The sequence below is a fragment of the Elephantulus edwardii genome, unplaced genomic scaffold (assembly GCF_000299155.1).
Source record: "Elephantulus edwardii isolate Elephantulus edwardi_28Jun2011 unplaced genomic scaffold, EleEdw1.0 scaffold00216, whole genome shotgun sequence".
NCBI lineage: Eukaryota > Metazoa > Chordata > Mammalia > Macroscelidea > Macroscelididae > Elephantulus > Elephantulus edwardii.
This window is the reverse complement of record NW_006399966.1, coordinates 4,684,470-4,694,328: the sequence shown is the minus strand read 5'-3', so window position 1 is coordinate 4,694,328 and position 9,859 is coordinate 4,684,470.

The window sequence follows — 9,859 nt, the reverse complement described above, 5'->3', positions numbered from 1 at the left end:
TCTTCTGTAATGGGTTTGAATTGCTATCAGTTTCCTGTTGTTGTATTCCTGCAGCCACTTAAAAAATATCTTCAGCAAGATTTTACTTTCACATGATATTAATGATATTGTTCAACATCTCCATAGTCCATCGAATGTCCATTCTTTGAAATGAGCCTAAAAATAAGTTTTCTAACTGACTGGTCAGGTAGCTGGCTTCTAAATCTCTTGGAATAAATGAGCCACCACTGCATCCATCTATTCGCTGAAACATCGTAATTAGTGTTCTAGCAATTCCTGGAGCCCTGTTTTTCCACTGGTACTTTGACTGAAGCTTGGAATTCTTGCTTCAGGACCAGCAGATCTTGGTCATATGCTACCTCCTGAAATGGTGCCATGCCTACAAATTCTTTTTGGTACATAGTAGTTGCTTTTAACACATAATTTTTACTGTGTAAAAGGTAACAAAAATATATCAACAATCATCATACGTCATGTCAATGGCATTAAATAGGTCCAACATGTTATTCAATCATCAACATTAACCATTGCTAAATTTTTTCCATCACCCTCCACAGCACTGAGTCCCCTACGTGTCCTCCTTCTTCCCACCAGCCCACTTTTGATAACACAAACACACTTTGCTCTCCATACACTTACCTAGTCTAGAAATTTCCTATATGTGGGGCCACACAATGACTAGGTGGTAGTTTGGCAGTAGTTATTATTCATAATATCCACCTCACATGGTGGCTCTCAGTCCTGAAAGAGATAAGGCCAGGGAAGCCTCCTAAAACAACAATGAACTGTTGTCTAGTCTGTAACTAATGCATTATGTGGTATGGGGCCTGTCACATGTCGTCAGGGGGCTGCCAAGAACCAGGAGCCTTCTGAAAGGTCATATTGAGTCCTTTGAGGGGGGAGAGCAGGACTTCAGAGTCCCATCTGACAGAGTGCTGGGGTGAGAGGTGAAAGCTAGACGAGGGACCAAAAGAATGGAGAGAAGAAGGCAGCGAGAGAGGGAGAGAGATGGAAGCCATGCAAACAGGCAATTCCTCAGTAGTTTGCCTCCCTCTGTCTTCACTGATCGGTCCATTCAAACGTGGACATTCTGTTCCTCTTCGTTAGTCCTATGCATTGCTAGATGGCCCAAGAGAAACTTCCCTTTAGAAAAGAAAATGGCTGTGAGAATGGCAGCCAAAGATGCTAAGAGGGAAGGAAGCATGGCCGCTGCTCAGGGTATTAAAATGATTTAGGAGATACACAGGTCACCCCTCCCATAACTGAAAGCTATCTTGGAATGAAGGTTTTCAGCTATTTCTAAGCAAAATTGTCTGGTGGGATGAAATAGCTCAACTCCTGACCATTAAGTTGCAAAGGCCGTGGCCGTCGTAAATCTCACTCTCTCCGGCCTGCGTGGAAGCACAGCTTAGTCGGTGCCAGCTGTCTCAACGGCAGGGCCTCCATGGGCCCAGGTGGGGCCTCTGAGGCCTGGGCCAGCTCAGGTGGCAAGGGCGGGAGGACACTTGGAAGTCATGTGCTTATTCTTTCAAGTGATGGAGAATCCCCATGGTTTCTACCAGTTCAAATCTTCCTTAACTCGCATCAGACAGGTTTAAATCCTGACGTTTTGACTTAATGTGTCTGAACGCTGGAGGGCAGTTAAGTACATCTTCCTCAGTCTCAGTTTTCTCACTTCAAAAATCTGAGAGAAACTATTAGGCTTCTGAAAATGGGTTTTCAGAAAAACCTGCACCGGTGAAGTAACACTTTTCACTCCTCATTCCACCGTTCTCTGGCAGCCATGTACCTGCTTTCTGTCTCTGTATTTACCTCATCTGGACATAAGGAGCCTGCATGGCTTTGCTTCCTAAGGCTTTGAAAGAAGATTAGGAGTTCAAACCCACCCGTTACTACTCAGGAGAAAGACTCTTCCCATAAATATTTGCAGCCTGAGCAACTCGGTGGAGAGTCACTATGGAATCAGCTCAATGGCGGTAGATTGGGTTTGGACATGTTATAAAAGGAACATAAAGCAGGAGGCCGCTTGTATCTGACTTCCTCCACTGAGCATAATGTTTTTGAAGTTCATCCAAGTTGTAGTATTTACCAGAGCTTCATTCTTTTATCACTGAGTAGAAAGTATTGCATTAGGCAGACAGATGACATTTTGTTTATCTCTTCATCTGTTATAAAGGGCATTTAGGATTTTTCTCCTTTGTGACTGATGTGAGTAGAGCTGCTCTAAAGATCCAGGCACATGTTGCTCTGGGGACAGATGTTTTCCTTCTTGGCTCTCTCACTTCCAGTCCTGCTGTTTAGTCCAAGGAAGGCCTCCCAGGCACTGAGTGTCAGACAGTGCCCAACAAGGAAGAATTGTGGAGAGGGTTGGATGAGGTTCAAACACTTCCTGGGGAAAACTAGAGTTGAAGTTTCTCATCAGCTCTGTGGAATGGAGGCGCAGAACATGAAGACGAGTTCTCAGAAAGCACCGCCACCTATCCGTCTGTCAATGTGTCATCATGAGAGGGCTTTCATGTTGCCATGATGCTGGAAGTTATGCGCCTCCAGGATTTCAAATATCAACAGGATCACCCACAGTGAAAAAAATTCAGAGACGCTTCCAGACTAAGATAGGCTGGGAAGAAAGGCTCTGTGATGTGCTTCTGAAAAAGATCCAGTGAAAACCTCTGTGGGTCATACTAAATATGCACGACTGGAAAGTACTCAAATACAAAGAGGTCATAATGGAGGACTTGAGCATACCAGTGATTATAAAGACGACTCAGGACCAGGCAACATTTTGTTTTGGTTGGAGAGGAAGACCCTCGGCCAGATGGATTGGCATGGTGACTGCCACAATGGGCTCTAGTGTGTCATGAAGTATGAGGATGGCAGAGCCTAGGACAGGGCTCAGATCTGTTGTTCATAGGGTCACTATGACTCGTAACTGATAGCACTTAACAACAACAACATGAGTTAAAGTCAACTCAAAGTCTATTCATAACAATAGAAAAGCAGAGAGGTGAGAGGAAGGAGGCCGTATGACCAACAAGAAAGAATTGCCAGGAGAGGAGTACTTCTATCTGGACCCAGGCCCTTGCCCTGGGAAGCTCCTTGAAAATGAGGAAGGCTCAGACACATAGCGCTCTCTGAGGAGCATCTGACCTAAAGATGTTGAAGGGAACAAAGATTTTCCTCCACAACTACCAGAGAGAGACTTCCCCTAGAGCAGGTAACCTGAATTTCAACCTCCTAATGATAAGAGAATAAATGTGCGTGTTAAAGCCAAACAGCAGAAGGGAAGGTTTCATTCTTCAGTGCCCTGAAGTCTGCTCCTAGCCCTAGTTCTTATTAGTTCCTTGAAGAGCTTCCTATACAGTTTTCCAAGGTTCCTGCCCGGTTTTCCAAACCTTTTTCACAACTGTGTTCTCCCGGGGAGACACAGCAGCACTGGGAGGTCAACAAAGGGGAGATCTTTCTCCTTGCTTCACAGTTTAGGAAAATCGAGTCTTAGGTGTTCCTTAAATGACCTGCCCATGGTCCCAAGGCTACACAGAAACAGAGTTAAGAACAAGTCGAGGTCTTTGGATATCCAAATGAATGGCCCATGGAGCAATTGGGTGTTACCTTGAACTGAGTAATCTGAGGGGAAAATCCTGCAAAGTTTCCAGAAAAAAAGAAAGAGAGAGAGAGAGAGAGAGAAAGAGAGTTAGTTCTGAGCCACTGATTTACTGCTAAGGATGTAGTAGAGCAAGAAGTGATCAAATTTCAAAGGGAAAAACTAATTTCTCAACTTTTCCAGCTTCAGCCCAGAGTTCAGAAATGTACCATCTCCCTCCTGGCTCTCCCAGCCTCCCTGCTGCCCCCACAGCTGCTGCAGGCAGGTGACACCTGGATTATTGCTAAGGGTTAAAAAGCCTCTGAATCAATAAAACCCATTAATGAGTGTTGGTACCGCGAAGGCTACAGATAAATCCCTTCTACTCAGCGAGTTCAATCCCATAAAACAGCTCTCCCCTTTCAGTCCTAGCATTCATTTGATAGAAAATGTGGAGAAATTTTAAAAAGGTGACTTACTAATTGCCTGTAAAATAAAAGGCAGATGGAAGCTTTATTACAGTTGAAGGAAGTCGGGAATATTAAGGTAAAATGTCAAATAACAATTGATTTTTCCCCAGACATAAAGAGGTGATTTATGGCTTCCTAGTTACTACAAACGAGAAATTATTTGAAGTTCTAAAAAGTATGAGGCGAAATAAAGATTAAATAGAAGATGAAATCATAGGGATTTCTCCAAGAGGTGACTTCAATGCCCTCGGGGGCTAGAATTCATGTAGCAAGGGCCCAGCCAGCCGTGGCTTGGAATGACAGCGTGATTTAAAACCAGGTGTCCTAAGGAGCTGGGAGAACCTGTGTTTGCTTTGTACTTGAGGAACTAGGAAAGAAGGTTGAGGTTGAAGAAGGTAGATGTTGGCAGGTCCTGTTGAGTAAAGTACGACTCCTAGCAACACTATGAACAACAGATCAAAACCCGGCGCCCTCAGTCCTGCACCATCCACCCCCACAATCTTCACCATCCTCAAGCCCACAGTTACAGTCCCTGTGTGTGAATACTGTCGTCTTGCTGGGGGTCTTCCTCTCTCTCCCTGACCCCATAGCTTTCCAAGCACGATCCCTTTCTGGTGCTTCCTGACAACATGCCCAAAATATGTAAAATGAAGCGTCTGTATTCTTACCTCCCAGGAGCTTCCTGGTGGCACTTCCTCAGAACAGATCTGTTGGCTCTTCTGCTGTCTGATGGAATACCTGGGGTGTGTAGTGTTCATCTCCAACACTGAAAATCAAGGCACTACTTCCTCAGTCTTCTTCACTCATTATCCAACTTTGACAGGCAAACGGTTAAGCAATCAAATTTCAGCCTGGACGAAATGGGATTAGGGGAAATAGGATTATAGGAGGTCCCCCTTCCAGTGGTAGTTGTTAGTCACCTCAGAGTCGGTCCTTGACTCATGGCAGCGCTGTGCATGATGGGACTCCATGCTGCCAGGCCTCGTGCCATTCCCGCGATCTGTTACAGGTCAGATGGTTGTGATCCATAGGATGTGCCCTGGCTGATTTCTCAGAAGTAGATCACCAGGCCTCTCTTCCCAGTCCATCTTAGTTTTAAACCCTGATGAAACTGGTTCATCATCACACAGCAACTTGCAATCCTCTCCTGAGAGGCAAGTCATGGCTGTACTTGAGATCCATTGTCAGGATTGAACCTATGAGGAAGACGAGAATTTTACCCCAAAGCAACCAATGAGTGCCTTCTCTCCCCTCAGCAGATGCTGGGAATCTATGAAAAGGAAGGTTGCGTTGGCTGCCTGGGATTGCACGGTGTTCTCTCAGTTGGCTGGAAGCACTAGCCTTGCTGACTCCTGACCAGCAGTGGTTATACACAGCTTTCCAAGGTTTGGTACCACCCAAGGCCCTAGGTGCTTCTGCTTTCCATGCTGAGAGCAGGACAAGAGTGGGGATTCTCCTCCAGATGCCAGACCTTGGGCAAGAATGTTAGCTTGGGGTCTCCCAGGAGCAGACCTGAGACAAAGATCAAGGGCAAATAGTTTCTTTGAGCGACACTCACTGTAAATTCTAGTAGGAGAATGGGCAGTGGAGGCGGGAAGGGAGGGCAGCTTATAAAGAGCATGTTATCAGGTAAGTTTTCCCGGTGGGTTATTGGCATTTAATTTTTCTGGGGAACTTGGAGAATCAGAGTAGAGCACATACTCAGAGGTATCTTATCTAAGGCATGAGGAAGCTGGCCAAATTCTTCTGCCACTGGTTGAGGCCTGCTGAGGGTAAAGGTTGGAATATTAATTTGTTAGCATTTCGAGGAACCCTCAGGTAGTCAGAAACTAAGCCCATTGAGCTCTTAAAATGATAGGATTCTAAGGATATGGGCAGGACTCCAATAGCATCTATCTGTCTTTGTGGTTTTGCTTATTATTAATCTTCCTAATTCTCATCATATTCATATGTTAACCCTCAATGTTATGAAAGAGGACATTGGGACTTGTTGTTATGTATCATTGACTATAACTCATAGGGACCCTATGAAAAACAGCCATGAATATTGCCCTATCCTAAGCCAGTCTCACCATCTCTGACACACCTGACCCCATTGCCACGGTCACAGTGTCAACCCATCTCATAAAGGGTCTTCTCTTGTGCCGACCCACTACCCTTTCAAGTATGATGTCCTTCACCAAGTCTGGAGAGGTTAAACAATTTCCCCACTGCTAGGGAGCAGAGAAAGAGGGAGACTAAAACTCCACCTACCAATAATAGTCACACATCTTCAAAAAGGAAGTGGAAGGCTGTTTAGGACTGGTGCTCCTTCTCTTGGGATAGGGAACCTCTTTGCTAATGCCCAAGATTAGGGCACCCCAGGGCACAAGGAATTCTGCCACAGCAGTGGGAAGGCAGGCAAAGGGCATCATGGAGGGGAATTCCAAGGTTAGATCTGGAAAGGGGAACAGAGCAGGCTGGGTGCTTCCTGTAGGAGGAAACAGCGAGGGCAAAGTGCACAGAGTCTAGTGATCTCAAGACTTGCCTCAGGTCTGCTTAGACTCACTGGGATGAAGTCGAATGAAGTGTGGTTTAGAAACATGTGTCTAGGGAACCAGTTGGAACCTGGAAGGCAGAAAGTAGAGCCTGAGATTCTTGCTTCCCATCAATTCCTCTCTCTCATCGCCAGTGAGTAGAAACCAATTCGTAGCTGACTCTCCATTGGGCTTCCAAGGCTGTAAATAAATCATACAGGAGATTGTCCGTCTTTCTCGCTTGAAGTTCTAGTGGATTCACACTACCACAGAGGTGGGCCTTCAGGGTTAGCTGCATAGCGACTGCACCACCGGCCTCCTACACCACCAGAGCTCCCTCCTGTCTCACTCAGGCCTCAGCTCTCTGGGTGTAACAGCTTCCCAGGAAACAAAGAACCACAAACTGGATGGCTTAAAGACAGAGATTTTTGTTTTCAGAGGCTGGAAGTCTGAAGTCAAGGTGTTGGCAGGGCCACGCATCCACTGGTGCGCTGGGAAAGAATCCTCCCTGGCCTTTTCCCACCTTTTGGTGGCCGCTGGCAATCCTTAGTGTTCTGGACTTGTAGCTGCATCCTTCCATTCTCTGCCTCCATTGTTGCCTGGCCTCGCGTATATGAGTTTGTCTGAGTATCCTGGACATCAAGCACTGAATTTAGGCTCGGTTAAGTCCAGTATGACCTGATTTTGACTTAACTACTCACCTCAGCAAAGACCCCATTTCCAATCAAGATCATATTCTGAGTTCCAGCTAGACTTCAGCTTTGGGAGGACACTGTTTGACCCTCTACACAGGGTTTCTTTGAGTAAGATCCCCTCTCTGAGTCTGTTTCTCCATCTATGCTTTGTGGGTGGGCCCCTTGACCCCTAAGATTTTTTTAGAGAGAGAATATCTTGTGGATCAAGGAGGGTGTACAGTTATCCATTTCAAAGTCTATGGTGGTTGTACTGCATGTGTGTATTTAATTTTCTACATTTGGATGTGGTCCTAATCCAATAAATGCTTGGGAGATTTCTATAGAATAGATTAATTTTTACTAGAAAAAAACCTAATTGGCTGATGTTAAGGCTATTGTCTTGACAAATCTGCCTCGGCCATATATCTGAGAAAGTGGAAGACCCCACCCCCTGGCACATAAATATGCCATCCTCCCCGCAGGCCCCAGCGAAGCACTCCAGGGAGGTTTCCTTTGGTGATTTATTCTTCATTAATAAGCTCTATGCTATATTAGGATCAGATTTATGACTCTGCCTTTCCAATATTTCTGACATTTCATCTGAAGAGAATTGCAAATGAAATCTGGAAACTTTGCTGCTACTCCCGCCTGGCACCCAGACCTTGTGTGCTCAAGGAAAGGGAGCTGGTGCGATGGCGGGAGGGGGGCCCCCAGCAGCTAGGAGCAGAAGTGTGTTTCTGGAAGAAAGGACCAGTCAACTTGAGTTGAGGATTCTCAGCTAGACTTCTAAGCAGCTCAGGAGGGGAGCAGTTCAGGTTGAAAGGTTACTGACCACAACCAGGGCTGCAAAACCGATCCTAGTTGTAGAGGTCTAGCATGATGTCAAGGAACCCTGGTGTGCAGTGCATAATATATCAGGCTTAGAAAGTTCTGGTAGCTCAGACACATGTAAAACACCAGTTGAATGCTTTGCAACTGAGCTGTTCTCTTTACCAGTGTTCCTGGGCCCCTCTTACAGGGCCTTTCTGTGGAATGATCTAGTTTGACAGCCATCTGTACTTGGGATTCTCAGCTTGGGCTGTGATAGGATTACCTGAGACTGAAAAACACAGATGCCTGGACCCCATCTCATGAGATATCAGTCCTCAGTGCTTGGGGTGAAGCCTTGGTGCCTGGGGGGCTTTAGCAACTCTTTAATTCAAAGGAGGGAGCCCCAGAGTTTATAACAACCTGGTGGTGACCTTAGTTACTATTGAGTCAATCCCAACTCATGGTGACCCATGTATGCAAAGTAGAGTCGTTCCATAGGGCTTTGAAGGCTGGGACCTCTCAGAGGAGCCCTGGGGTCTGGTGGTGCACTGGATTGCGCATTCTACAAACCCAAAGCTTGGTGGTCTGAATTTACCAACTGCTCTGCAGAAGAAAGATTAAGCCGCCTGCTTCCATAAAGATTTACAGCCCTAGAACCCCTGTGAACAGTTCTGCGCTGTCCTGTAGAATCTCTATGAACAGGAATTGACTCGGTGCAGTGGGTGTTGGATCTTTGGGAAGTAGGTTACCAAATTTCACTCCTGAAGTTCCTATGAATGGGTTTGAACCATCAGCCTTTCAATTAGTATTCAGATGGTTAGCCATTCAAACCAGTTTTTAATTGTCATCTTGACTGTCGTTGAAATTAAAGTCCAGATTTCAACTAAGGTGTCGCTTTGAGAGTACCAGGGAGCTCTGGTGGCCTAGTGGGCTGTGAACGGAAAGGCAGGCTGTAAGAATCTGCCAGATGCTCTGTAGGAGAAAGATGAGCAATCTCCTCTTGTACGATTTATCGCCTCTGAAAACTTAGTGAAGGGTCAGCGGTCAGTTTTGAGTTGTTTGACCTCCTTGGAAATGAAAGCCCAGAGCCTTACTGGGGTGCCGCTCTGAGAATGATCGCCAGGTGTCACTGTTGAGCAACAATTATCCGGGTAGACCTTCAGGAAAGTGGGTGGCTTCGACCTAGAGGCTAGTGCACCAAGAATGCAGCGTTCTGATTCCTCAACATCTAGTATCTCCACTGTGAACGCTCCTCAGTCTTTGCTTGCCTCTGTCCTCAGATGGAAACCTTTTGGCAAGCAAGAACTGTCAGTTCAGAAATTACTCTTGTGTTTTAAAATTAGAAAAGGCAGAGAATTAGTAGGGCTGAAAGGAACCTCAGAGTATCTGGTACAGTGGGTTTCAAGCTTTTGGGAGAAAAAAAAATAATTGTGTCTACTTGGACAAGTTACCTAACATTCTGCCTCAGTGTTGTCATCTGTAAAATGGGGATACTTTGCTCACATGGTTGCCATGAAAACGAAGATTGACTCCATATAAACAAAGTGCATGATTATTTGCTCCATAAATGGAAGTTTTGTTGCTCTTACGTCCTTATATCTAGGTAAACTGAGGTTTGTGGAAGGAAAGTGTCTTGTCCAAGGTCAAGTAGTGAGACAGTATTGCATCTGGAACCTGACTGCAGAATTCCTCATTTCCAGGCTATGGTGATGCTTTTCTTTTCTTTTTTTTTTTATTAAATTTTATTAATTTTAATGAACATTTACAGGGATTTTGGGTTTCCATTCATTCATTGTTGCACTATTTTCT